This window comes from Nicotiana sylvestris, chromosome 2 (assembly GCF_000393655.2).
Source record: "Nicotiana sylvestris chromosome 2, ASM39365v2, whole genome shotgun sequence".
NCBI lineage: Eukaryota > Viridiplantae > Streptophyta > Magnoliopsida > Solanales > Solanaceae > Nicotiana > Nicotiana sylvestris.
In genome coordinates, this window is record NC_091058.1 from 63,890,228 (window position 1) to 63,903,420 (window position 13,193).

The following is a 13,193-nucleotide window of genomic DNA, read 5'->3' on the forward strand; positions in this document are numbered from 1 at the left end:
GCGTTTGTGCCTGAAGTGAGAGTACGGATTCTCGATCGTATTAATTACCTGTTGTGGAAGATATAGAAGTGACAAGAATAATGCTCAAGGTTCAAGTTATAATACAAGATGTTTTGGCTAATAGCCATAAAGTGTCATATTTATTCAAAATGGAAGGATAAATTGAGAATAGATTGGGATTAATACTGTTAACACGTACAACTTTGGTGAATAACAATTATCAGTCGAATACTGAGAAATCATGGAAGAAATAAGGTTATGATGTCATCTAGTGTTGTCAGGATAATGTCCTGACTTATAAAGAATTTTACTAATGGATGCGAATAAGGGCACCTATGTTAGACCCTGGATTTCAATTCATGGTTGTTGGTCAAATTTTTGGAGCGATTGTTTACTATGGTAATCACCATTAACGAGTTAAGCAAAGTTCAAAAAAAAAATATAAATGAAGATGTTGCATCTTAAACTAGCATGACAAGATATAAAAAGGTGATATAGATCTAATTGATAAGTCAATGGGAATCAGTCAAGTTTGTGGTAAACATAGTATGACTCATAAGGAATATGGCATAGTTAAGACAGTGTCAACAATGACGAAAGACACCTTCCCGAAGAAAAAAAAATAAGAATTTCTTGATTATCCGCAAAGGGAATAATATTAGAAGAGGAAGATGACCCTTAATTATACTAGAGATCGGATGTCCTCTGAGCATTACAGGTTATCGTCATGATTGTGTCATATGTAATAGAACTGACACACACGAAATAAAGTGCCACATGTAAGTAAGAGTTGAGGATAGACGAAGCATGTCATATGTAAAAGATGGGCATGACAACCTTGAGTTCCTCCAGATGATGAATTACAAGTAAACGTCAACCTCTCATTATGCATGCCGAGACATGGGAGGATAAAGTATGTTGACTTAAATGGGTAAGCGTGAAAATATTAAGGCATGAGATGCACAAAAGGCGTAATCTTGGAGGTTATAAGAAGCAATATAGATTGTCAGGGAAGGAAGAAAGAAAAAAAATTGATATGGAAAAATAATCTTGAGTCTCTGTATATGCGTAATATTGAAAGAGCAGTTAACTTGTGAGTGAACGGATCCTTATGATTTAAGGAGAATAAATACTGAAATGGCTCATGGGCTAAGTTAAAGTTGTTGGAAGGTTATACATATAATGTGTACGACGTAAGGCTCAAAAACAAAAATTGAAAACGGTTATGGTATGGATTTGTAGGTTGAGAAGTTATAAGAATTTTAAGTCTACCTGATAATGTGTCACAAATTCCTAACATGATATGTATGGACGAGGTCAGTGATACCATGAAGAATGGGAAGATATGCAAGTATATTTTTTATATGAATCATGTTGATGTAAATATGTGGTATTAGCTATGGGCAAAAGAGTTCGCACTATGACGAAGGCATGAGGTAACAAGACCCTACATGCATGACATCTTTATTATAAGTATTAGCCTACTCGGTGGGATACGTCAAAATAATGTTTTATGAAAGGACTTAGTAGCAAGAAATATAATTTTAGAGAATATTCTATGTAATATATATATATATATATATATATATATATATATATATGCGGTTTGAGAATATGATGGTGGCCTAAAGATAGAATGCGTAATTCTCGCATTTAGTATTGTGAAGATGGTGTATGTTGTGGAAAAAAAAATTATATAATGATTTTTGGATTTTGCCTAAGGGAGTCACACTTGTTCAGCAAATTTAAGCACGAGATGAGAGGCGTAAGGTAGTCATACTTGCCAGAACTGTTTTAGAGCACGGATTGAAGGTTGAAATGTTAAAAGGGGTTTTAACGGTAGAGTGAATACAAAAGAGTGAAGTGGTAACTATAATGATATCGTAAGGATAGAGAATAATGGCCCTTAGAAATATATGTTGCAGCTAGTAGTGATGTGATACTTGGATACAAAAATGAACAAAGAAAAGTTCTATGTGTTAGATATAATTTAATATTGACTTCGAGTGGCAAGTAAGAGTTTGAATTGGGTTTACTGCTAAGTGGGGGAGCATCGGAACAGAAAGGATTCACCTTAAAGATAATGGTTTGAGAAATAGGATATTTTACTTACTAGAGTCAAGATGAAGAGAAAACATTCGGTAACTTCACCACGGAATGAGTACAATTACCATAAAGTTTTTGTTGGGATTCAAAGACTCATTACAAGCAATAGTTATGATGTTCTGCATCAGGGATATTAAAAGTTATATTTGATAGTCAAAGATTTAATGGGCAACTCGAATGTATTCCTACAACTTTGGGGGCATGTGCAATTTGAATTAAATTCAAGTATTGGCGGAGAACAAGGAAGTACTTTAAATTGTATGTGGGATTAAGTGGAATAATAGGATATTTTAATGTGTGCACACTTTAGCACGAAATGAAATAGAAAAGGGTAATGTAATGCACATTCTTGAATGAGAAAATACTCTTCTATACAAAAAATAAAGTATGCCAGTAAAGGGCATGAGTTTAAAGAAGAGCACTAATATTAAAAAGGTGCAAGTACGATCGTGATAACAGTGACTCTCGACTGTTGAAAACTTACAGGCTACGGTAGCATATCTATGGTGCACATGGTAATAAATGAAATCCCAAGTTTTGGTAGAAAAATATCACAAGATATTCAGTGGGGTCAAGGAATTGTTAAAAGTTAAGAAATAAAACTAGAACACGGATGTCCGCGATTAGGTGGCAAACTAGTATCATGAAATCAAATGAAGTGAGTTGAATTGCTTTCAGAGTAAACTTGTTGGTAATAATAGTTATCAAGTTATGAATCTAGCATGAGATCTAAAGGTATGAGCGAAAGTAGGGGTATTAAATTACCATATGATGGATAAATCTGAGACAAATATCTTATTAACCTTCGGAAGGAATAAAAGGATATTCCAAAATAATTTTGATGATTAGATAATATTAAAAGTCTTAAGTGGAAAAACTTTTCCTGAAAACGGGACTCAAAAGAGCAACAGCCAAATTTGAAAGTATTGATTATAAGAAAATTTCGAGACTATGAGTCGGAATGGATAAGTTTACAGGTACCAAGTGGGCAATATAATTTTGCTCTCACCAAGCATGAGCCATAGCTTTGAGGAAGCTGAGAATTTAGGCAGCATGAAAATGTGCCATTCTACGTTATTCAATTTTTTTTTATTAAGGACGTCCAATCACAGAGAGATTTTTGGTTTATTTGAAAATACTTTTCAGGTATAGCTTGACGTATGCATAGCTAAAGAAAATGCATGCAGGTATAATAATGATATGGGAGCTATGTGTAGTAGATATTATTGATATTGAATGGTATTCATATATGTCACTAGTTAAAAGTTTTAAAAATTTACATTTGATGCACTTATGGTATATGTACGGCCGAGTGGGGTCAAAATGGTACATTATATTGTGTATTGTTAGTTGTTGAGCGATATTGTTATTGGTGCCCGTGGGGGGGCTTGTTCTGGACAGGTTAATATTTTTGGATAGTCCTAGTTATGGGGGAAACTCTGCCGAAAATTTTAACAATGTGTAAAGATAGCCAAATTTTAAGGGCCATGAGTAAGTTGAGATTTTGGAAAGAAAGTATAAGACCCATGTAGTCATAAGTGCCTATGCATAATGGTTGGAGGTAAATGGATGGTAACTCTAATATTATAAGCGACTTGTAAAACATTCGAGGACGAATGTTCTTAAGTGGGGGAGAATGTAGCACCCCGGAAAATTTCGAAGTACTTAAGCGCTATTAAGAAAGTTAACGTGTGCTAATTGTACTATTTTGTATGCAGACGAGGACTATTAATATGATGGATATTAATTAAATATAATAATAAGTGTACGAGGTATATTATAAGTGATGAGGGGTCTAAGGATAGCCCTAAGTCCAAGTCAAATTGGAAATTACATGGTAGACTAAAGTTCTAAATAAGTACGCACAAGACCTAACTTTGGACGAGCATATATATATATATGTATAAAGAGTTATGTTATGGACACCCTATCAAATGAAATTCTTTGAGTCTAGTCTCTAACGCTTCAAACCATTTGTCATTTGAATATTCCTACAAGAAGTTATGACCAAATTACCAAAGGCTGGCGGAGGAGCCTGTGGATGCGATGCGTCTGAAAGAAAGGCTGGCAGTGCAGTGTTGCCATAGCATCCAGATCGCGTCCGAAGCCCAGAAATCTGGGCCTATAAATACCAAGTTGGGGGAGAGAGTATTTTGAGTGTTGGGGGTTAGGGTTCTTAAGGTGAAGGGGCGATTTTGAGCTCAAATCAAGTCCAAATCAACCGAGGTAAGTTTTTAATGATGTTTTGAGTTGATATTACTCAATACACATGAGTTCTAACATCATTCTAACATCCAAATTCTAGATTTCATCATCAAATCCTCAAGAACATGAAAATCACCAAAGTTGTGATTTTTCAAGATTGATCTACTAGAGGTACTTCCAATGCTTAAAACTCGTTTATTATGAGTAGTTAGAAGTATTTGAAGTATTTGTTACAAGTTTTATTGGTTGAAAGATTGTATTATAAAAATCTAGTTCATGGCATGAATAGTACTTCTGAGAAAATAAGAGAGAAGATGAATGGTAAATCTTGGTGATGAAATTGATTGAATACAATGAACCTATGGAATTATTGTGAGCAAAAGATGGAAGTGATCAACTAAGTAATCATCTGAATTGTATATTGTGCAAGTTTTGATTACGGAAGATGATGAATAGTAATTTGGTGGCATTGGACAATTGATGTAGTATCATTAATAACTTCGAATGGGTATTTAAAATATAAGGATGAAGTTGAATGGTCTAGCTTGTAAATGTATTTGGATATTTGAGTTGTTGGAGGATTGTAGCCAATTTATGAGCCATGTATGGATATTGATTAATATCTTAGTTCATATTTTGATGTAATTAGGATATCTAATTGTAGATATCGACTTGTTGGTGATGTTGAGCTTTTTAATCAACATCGGAATGATGGAAGAGGATGGAAAGCTTGTGAATGTTAATAAAGCGAAAGCGAGGTAAGTTGATTAAAACTTACTCTTCTTGAGGGACTTTCTCTAAAACCACGTTTCAAGTTAATACTTAAGTTGTTTGCAAATGTGCTTTCGTGCTTGTGGGGACAAATAAGTACAGAAGTTCCATATACTAATACTATGTTGCATATGTAGTGTCATGCCGTTTTGTAAAATTTTATTTTAAATTTTGTTGGCAAGATGACACTCAAGGTAAATGTTATAAGTTTTTATCAAAACTAATGTATTGACAAGAGTATACATATTTGAGAGCTAAAGAAAAGTTTTCATGGAAAGTATTTCTTTGGGAAATTGATGTGCAGAATAGCCCTTGTGGTATCTTTTAAAGATTGATGTTAAATTGCTAAAGGCTTTAGCATGTAAAAGACTGTTTATTTAATTTTTGTTCAAATGATTTATATTTTATATAAATGCTATGATTTGATAAAAATAGATCCTTTGAAGCTACTATGCTATGAATCTATTTTTGAAGTATCAAATGTTTTGGGAGTTACTTGTGTTCACCGAGATTGACTTCGGATATATGGTGTTCGTTGTCATGAAACTACACATGCCGGTGTGGCGTAGATGGCCACTTTGTGGTATAGACTACGGCAGAGTGCTCTCCCTCGAGAGAGTACTATTTTGTGCTATTATTAGCATGGCTGAGTTGATTCGTACGGCACCACGATGAGACGAACTGAGCAAGTAGGGTATATGATACTTGCCGCTAGGTACATAAACTAGTTGACCTTCTTATGTCGGTGATGGTATGGTACTCCCAGTGAAAGGTAATGATGAATTTCTTATGATTAGGCCTAAGGAGCCGAAAGCTATTTCGATGACCTAAAGTATATGAAATGATTTTGTACGATTTATCCAAAATCTTGGATTGATGTAAATGATTTAAAAGCTTATATTGTGAGTTATATTCACTTGGTTCTTATTTAAAATAACAAGGGTCATGAATTTATAAAATTTCTTATCATTTTATATCTAATATTGGTGTATTAATTTTTATAAAGTTTGTCCCAAGAACTTAAGTAGAGAGAGTCTATGACACTTATTGAGTACCGCTATGATGTACTTAGCCCTTAGGGGCCCCCACCAGGGCCCTTCTTACTTTACATGTTTCAGGATGATATATGATACGTGACTTGAGGTCAGGCCAGGATGACTTTATTTCCGAGGTATTATGAAGCACCACTTTTATTTCGTGGTAGCTATCATGTTCTTCCTTATTTTATTTTGTTGGAATTACTCAACCGTTGGTTGTATTCTTTGGTATAGAGGCTCCATAGATAATTGTGAAATGTTGTAGTAACGGGGTTGTACACGACATTCATGAAAGTGCATTTATCTTACTTAGTCTCATTGTAATTATTATTATGAAAGGGCGTCATGTGTGATTTTGAATTGCAAAATATTTTATCATTTAACTTGAAAATGTATAAGATTTTCAATGAGCTTCCGCAGTTAAATTGGTTTTCATGCATATGATTTGGGTGCATCATATGGTTTGGTTCGCTCGGGTCGGGTAGTATGCTAGGTGTCGGTCATGTGGTTTTAGGTCGTGACACGAAGGCCTCGCGCAGAGGCTGAGGTCTCGTCTTCAGCTTCCGGAGCAAGTTCTGATGACGAGGATGAGGATAATGATGATGACGATAACCCTCTGGTACAAAGGAAGAGTTCGGGCCCAGATTCCCCCTAAGTGTCTGTGCCGAGGGCCGTCGAGTTAGGAACGGCTAATTCGGCTCTAGCCCAAGCTTCGAAGGATCTCGAGGAGCACACAGATACGGTCCCTGAGTCCTTGACCAGACATGACACGATCCCTGCCGGGGAACTTGGTGCTATCGGCTCCAAAGAGCCCGAGCTTGGAGCTTTTTGGGGACAAGACTTGTCTTTCGGGTTCTTTGACATTCTGGGAGGACTTAATTTGGGTCCCTGATTCTCACCCGGAGAGCTTAGGGATGTGTAGGACCCGAACATCTCCAAAGTGGGAAGCTCTCACAAGTGGGAAGGCGAGCTCGGAATCTTCCTCGATGGAGTTAGCGAGAACATTAGCCTTGATGCTTCCGGTGTCATCGAGGAAGCGGAGGGGTGCCTACGACAGGTAATACCTTGACATATTTTGGCGCTTTCAAGTATTTTTCTTCGTTTCTCTGAAATCTTTGTTTTGTTGTAGGCTAAAAAGTTGTATGACCATGCCATCTCCAAGCTGCGAGATGAGCTTATAGGTCGTAAGAAGGAAGTCGAGGGTCTTGCCTCGAGTTTAAAGGAGTCGGAGATTCTTTCCGCTCGAAAGGAGGAGGAGTTGAGTGCGCTCTGGGCAAGGTTGGAAGAAATGAGCCGAGACAAAGACGACCTTGTTTGTCATGACCCAAATAGGAGGGCTGTGACGGGCATTTGGTACCTTGCTCAACCGAGTACCAACGTAGCTTTTCATTTCTTATCATACTATCATGGGTAAATGGGCCAAAAGGGTCGTCATGAGATAACCAGAATAAAACATAAAGGAATACTAGACATAGGACAACCCAATATGATGTAGAAACTCATACATGTGATATACGGGCCTATAAGGCCGACATGACCATTTGTAAACTCAACACATAGGCCAACAAGGCTATACAAGTATCCATAAACTTGACATCTGTCTACAAGCCTCTAAGAGTACATAAAATCATAAAGGTCAGGATAGGGCCCCGCCATACCAGTTAATACATATCCAAAGCATACTAACCAAATAGGCAACTCCGGAGCAAGGGGAGTGCACCAACACCTCCGCTGAGCTGATAGCGTACTTGGAGGAATGTCAACCTATCAATTGGGACCTGCGGGCATGAAACACAGCGTCCCTAGTCAAAAGGGATGTCAGTACAAATAAAGTACCGAGTATGTAAGGCAGGAAAGCATAAACAAGAATAGTAATATAAAGAGAGATAGAGGAGATACAACCTGTAACATCTGCGTGCCTCTGGGGGCTACTGATATGAAATGCATGATACATATATATACATAAACTTTTAAAAACATACGCCTCTGTAGGCATCATCATCACTCGGTAAAAACGTACCCGGTCATCATAAGACTCGGTAGAATCGTACATGGCCACGTGGAGCTCGGTAAATCCAACTGATCAGTGGTTTCACAATAGGTGTCGTACCCGGCCTACTATAGTGCGGCTCAGTAGAGTAAAATAGATACTATATATAGTGCATACTAGACTCATAGAGTCACGTTCTAAACCTTTTGGAGTGACTTAAGGTCGTTGCACCTTCGATTAACATTATGGACATCATACCATAAATATGAGCTTCTATAGGATTCAAGGATCATACATACTTGCTTAGAATAACTTTATAAGGAAAGAATAACATGGGCAATCTTAGTTTCTAGGAGTAGATCCGTTATAAAATAGAGTATTTATTTCACTTTAGATCATGCCAAAAGAAAGAGGGAAGTGCCTTAACATGCCTTAACCATGGTGAGTCCTTAATACCTCCCAAGCTACTCTTCAAACAACTCAACTCAATCTACCATTTCATAAGGAGATTCAAAATCAGTGTTGAATAAAGGCTAAGTCTACAACTTAAACTTGTAGTTCGTTTATATAAATTCGGGCAGCATCTCCCCTAAAACAAGAGCCTCCTCCAATACCATATACCAACAACAATTACCAAAGAAATCCAACAATACATAATTATCAATAACAAGATACCATAAAACAACAACAAGTCATAACTATTTTACGACGAGCGACAAACTCCAATTGGAATTTGTATACCCCATATCATAACTTATAGACTTTTTATTTTAACTTAATAGTATCATTAACATGATAATGAAGTCATTCATCAATAATTCCAGCCTTATACCATATATCCATAACAAAGAAAATGAGCCACAATCCAATTATTCTTAATTAGCAACTTTATACACTAGTTCATGTCTAGTCCATCCATTTAACTTAACCAATGCCAAGATAACCTTAAGTGCCTGTAGGAACACAATATAATTACCTCCTACAGTGGATGAAAGTCGAAATCCATGTTATATTTAGATTACAACAACCCAACACCCCAATCAATTCATACCAAAAACGACGACTATAGTAGTGTCCAACGCCCCGAAATTATTACAAAGAATGACTAATCCATCATTTCGCCATTAGGTGGTGTTTCACCACACAATTTATCTTCCAAAAACTCCATTAAATAGCAGCAAAATATACATCCCAAAAGCTACACGAAATAGCCCACAAAACAGTCCATTACAAATCAAATAACTCGAACTCACGGCTTCCGATCACCGTCCCGTGAGTTTTAACTATTATGAAATAAATTAATCAATCTTCCTTGATGCTTAAGAGCTTGAAACCAGAAATTAGTCACGTTTATTAACTTCAAAATACCTTCCAAAACTCAAACAACAAAGAAAAGAGAGGCTATATAGCAATACTTACGTCGTGGGGATCATTCTAGTGTTATGGCTTTGTGATTTCGTGCCTCGGACGATAATATTATTGGATAACCTTGTGGACAGCTTAAGGGTGAGGTTAGGGGTCTTATTTGGTTGAGATCTCTGGAATTCTGAAGAAAGAGACGACATAGGAAGATAAATATCTATTTTGGTTGAAAAGTCAAAAGGTGCTACTTGGCACCATCTCATTGGCCCCTTTTCAAATACTTATATCTTTTTATCCGGATGTCGTATGAATGAACGGTTAAGAATATTGGAAACTAAATTCCAAGACCTTCAATTTGGTATATAATATGTCCAAAAAAGACCTCATATAGCACATGAAATTTATTACTCAAAAAGCTTCATTACAAGGCAAATCCTTAGTCGGTTTTTCCGCAACTTAAATCCGATTTTTCTCAAACTTTATACTTCATATACAAACATCATATGTAGTCATATCATGGCTTTAAACTCATTTAAATCATGATTAACAAGTCTCATATTCATCTTAACTTGCTTAACACTTTGACAAACCTCTCTTATCCTTGTAGAAGGATTTCATCCTTTTTGAGCTTACATCAATTGACTCATAATGAACTTTCAGGTACAAAAACATGGGTTATAACATTGTTGAGCAGGTGGTACTATATTTTACGAATCCTGCCTTTTATTTTGACCTGATACTTATTAACTTGTTCCCCCTTTTATAGGTTGGGCAAAAGAACGCTCTCGTGGGGCGTCTTCAGGAGGAGATAGTTGTCAAGGATGCGGAGGTCCTTGACCTAAAGAGGCAGAATGGGGTCATAACTTCGAAGAGGGATTCTCTACAAACGGAGTTGTCGTCATCCCGAGACCTCTTGAAGAGTGCCAAGAAGGAGATTGTTGCCATGTCGTTGGCTAGGTCTATGGTAGAGGAAAAGGCATCCTCGTATAAGGAAGATGACACTACTGCGAATGAAAAGGCTCGAGACATACTAGCGGGGGTCGAGCAGAAGTTGACTCGGGCTATTGCTCGTGCTTGTGCGCAAGAACGGAAGAGGGCCTTTGAGGAAGCAAGTGGCAAAGGCGTCGATTTCTCAGTCGAGATCGAGGAGGCCCGAATCATGGAGGAAGAAACTGCCTATTCGGATGTAGCGGATGAGGGTTCCCATGATGACTCCGGGGATGAGGAGTAAATGTAGGTCGCCCTTTTCCCTTTTTGTGCCAGGGTATTTTAGGGAAAGACTTTGTAATGCTCCCCCGTTGTACATGTATTTTTTGCGAATTCAATGTTTCTTCTTTCAGCTTCTAGTTTTTAAGCGCTATGCTTTATTGCTTTTGTCTTCAAATTCTGATTGTTGGTTCTTCGGAACATATGCTCGGAGAAGTTGAGGCCTTTGAGATTGAGTACCATCTCAAGATAGGGCTGAGAGTTTTTACAAGGTCGATACCCTGCAAATGTCGAAAGCCCTCGAGGTTGAATGACTCCCGAGTGCTGGTGCGATGGTATCACTCAAGTGATATGACTGTGAAATCACCGAGGTGGACTCACCAGTGCATTTCCCAAGAAAATGGTACTGACATGGTCAGGTTCCATTGGTCCTTAGGGCAGGCGAACGGTCGCCACCTACTCTATATATGTACTTGCGTTCCCTTCTTTTGAAAACATTGTTATACTAGGTGACCATCTTTTTTATAGGGTTTCTCCTCCATATGCCAAGTTTCCTTCAACTCAAAGATTTTGCCTGTGTCTTTTGTTTCCCCTTTATTTGTTTCATCTCAACCATGGCCGCTGAACCCAAATCCACTTGCCAAGGAGAGGAGAAATCCGTCCTAACCTCGCACTCGGTCGGTGGCACACTGCCGCTGTCCGGCGAGCGAATGTCGAGATGCTTTGTCTCGAAGAGAGATTTTGTGTTAGCGAAAGTTCTGAGCTACTGGGAGCATGCATCGAGCTATATCTCTTCGATAAGGGAAGAGCATCTCGAGGTAGTCAGAAAAGAATGCGGATGGGGAGAAGAAGCGGTGTTGCAGGTACCTTTACCGGAGGAGAGCGTTATGGCTCATGTCGAGGGGTTTTTGAATGTATATACGTACCCCTTTATATTGGTCCCTCTTGATAGGGTCGTGCTCGAGTTTTGTAGGAGGTATCATGTTACCTTGGCATAGGTTCACCCGTCCTTTTGGAAGATAGTGCTATTGATAGGTATTTTGCGGACAAGGTCGGGCTCGAGTTCACCCTTAGACATCTCATTAGGTTATATCGGCCTTTGCATTACCGAGGCTTGATTACTCTGCGACGTCGATTCACTCACCCCCCTGCCATTAGTGATGAAGAGACGAGGACCGAGGGTGGATGAGTCGATTTGTTCGAGTGCGAACGGTCGATGTTATACCCGGAGAATTTCTGCCATTTCCTGAGAAATGGAATTTCGCACGTAAGTGGCAAACTAGCACTTTTACTGTTTTGGTCAATAATGGAGGTAAGCTTAATGGAGGTAAGCTTTGTGAAGATATTTAACCTTTTGCCTTTTGTAGCGATCCCCTGGCTACCGAACGAGGTTCCCGATCTGGCAGAATAGTCTCGCAAGCTGACATCTTGCTCGACTTACGACAAGTGCAAATGGCGAGACCTGTCCAAGGGGAGATGGGAGGCCAAACATCATGGTAGGTGCTTAGTGGCTCATTTTCTTAGAAATGTACTTTCTTTATAGCTCACTAACTCTGCCAACGCAGGTGTTGGAGAATTTTACAAGGTGAGGCCATGTCCCCTGAGGGAGGAGGAGAGATTGCCAACCTCGGGGTCGAGGATCTATAATAAATGGAAAGAATCTTCGAGGTGTGAGGATGCTCGTAGCAGGGCGAGTCCTTCTCTGAGGTTCAAAAGAGATGAGTCAGTCGAGCTTCCAGCTTCGGAGGCCTCTATTCTTGAAAAAACATTTCCCGTTCCCGTCAAAGGTACTTCGAGGGACAAGGATCATCCGACGCCTTCCTCTTCTCCTACCGAAGGCACTTTGGGGGGAACTAAGCCATCGGATCTATGCTCGACCTTTGGTGAGGCTCAGCGGCTTAGCTTCATGGTAAGCTTTGGTAGCCGGTGTAGGCTTCTTTTAGTTTCGTGTCTTTTTTTTCTTATTAAGCCCCCCTTTTTTTGCAGGCCTTTGACAAGCATAAGTTTGAGCTGCTTCGCCGTGAGGCCAGGCTGCACAAAGCTTTGGAAGGGGAGAAATCCCTCAGGCTTCTTTGCATGAAAAAGGAAGATGAGCTAGTATTCCTGCGGTATGAGGCGGATCGAAGTTGGAACTACGAAAGCCATCTCGAAAAACAGGTAACCTTCATTTCGTGTTGATGCATGCTCTTCCTTCTGCTTTTGAAGATTAATATTTCGATATTCCAATTGGAGAATAAAACAGAGAAGCTAGAATGACTTTGGGGCGAAGTTGGTCGGGTTAAACACGAGCGTAACGAGCTAAAGCCTCAGGCAGATGCCCACGTTGCAACCAAGGAGGATGCTTTGGCCAAGGCTTTCGCCCTCGAGATGCAACTTCGGAATGCTCGTGCAAACAGTTCTGTCCGAGCAAATATGATTACAAGGCTCGAGTTAGAGCTTTTGAAGATGAAGGCCAGAGTTGTGGATACCCGGACCGAAGCCGTAATGAGCTGCACTAAGCCTGACAAGAAAGTGGC